This window comes from Myotis myotis, unplaced genomic scaffold, assembly GCF_014108235.1.
Source record: "Myotis myotis isolate mMyoMyo1 unplaced genomic scaffold, mMyoMyo1.p scaffold_m19_p_5, whole genome shotgun sequence".
Taxonomy (NCBI): domain Eukaryota; kingdom Metazoa; phylum Chordata; class Mammalia; order Chiroptera; family Vespertilionidae; genus Myotis; species Myotis myotis.
In genome coordinates this window covers 65,045,603-65,047,092 of record NW_023416357.1, presented here as the reverse complement: position 1 = coordinate 65,047,092, position 1,490 = coordinate 65,045,603, and positions in this window count along the sequence as shown.

The following is a 1,490-nucleotide window of genomic DNA, read 5'->3' as shown; positions in this document are numbered from 1 at the left end:
TCCACATTATTTAAAGCCTATGTTATACTGACAATAATCATTGCAACAACTCTAAAATCCATCTAAACTCATGACAATAATGACCCAATCATTCCCACCACACACAGACACAGATACACTTCACACTAAGCCTAGCAGAAGAGATGTGTCCATTTATGTTTTTTATTTTTATAAAAAATATTTTTATTGATTTCAGAGAGGAAGGGAGAGGGGGAGATAGGAACATTAATGATAAGAGAGAATCATTGATTGGCTGCCTCCTGCACGCCCCCTACTGGGCATGTGACCTGGATTGGAATCGAACCCAGGACCCTTCAGTCCCCAGGCCAACACTCTATCCACTGAGACAAATCGATTAGGGCAAGATATGTCCATTTATATGCCTAAACATTTTCTTTTTACTTCAGATTCTCCTATCCTACACAAGATGGCCAATTCCACCTTTCAACAAAAATTACGAGGCATACAAAAACACATATAAAAACAACCTACCATTAAGAGACAAAGCAATCAACAGAATCAGACTCAGATATGCACAGATGTGGATGTATCCAAAAGAGAATTTATATCATCAATAGAGTAAAAGTTCTAAAGAAAATGGTGAATAACGTGGCAGATCAGATGAATAATTGAGAAGAGATAAAAATATAAGAAATAGATATGCTAGATATGTAAAGGAGAGTGACAAAGAATGCCTTCAATGTGCTTATCAGTAGATTCAATATAGCTGAGGAAATAAATAGTGAACTTGAGCTTAAAGGTGAGCCAGTATAAATTAATCAAACTAAAACATAAAGAGAAAAATGGAGAGAGAGAGAAAGAGAGAGGAAACAGCACAGAAAAATATTTAAGAAATACTGGTTGAGAATTTTCCAAAATTTATGACACACAAAATGACAGATCCAAGAAATTCAACTGAGAGGACATCAGGCAAGATATATACAAAAATAAACTAACAAATAAGCAACTAGATGAACAAAAATACCTAGGAATATTATATTTATACTGTTGAAAATCAGAGATAAAAGATATTATATAGAGAGGAAAAAAATAGAATTACAGGATTCTCATTAAAAATATTCAAACCAGCACTGACTGGTTTGGCTCAGTGGATAGAGCATTGGCCTGCAGACTACAAGGTCCCAGGTTCAATTCCGGTCAAGGGCATGTACCTTGGTTGCGGGCACATCCCCAGTGGGGGGTGTGCATGAGGCAGCTGATCGATGTTTCTCTCCCATCGATGTTTCTAACTCTCTATCCCTCTCTGTAAAAAAAATCAATAAAATATATTTTAAAAAAAATATTCAAACCAGAAGTGATGAAAGTTCAAAAAATTTGTCAACTCAGAATTCTGTATGTGAATTCTATATAAAATATTTTTGATAAGGAATAGACTTTCCTCAAACAAACAAAAAATGAGAAAATTAATAGCAAAGTGATAAACACTATAATAAATATTAAAGGAAAAATTTCAGGTAGAAATAATATGC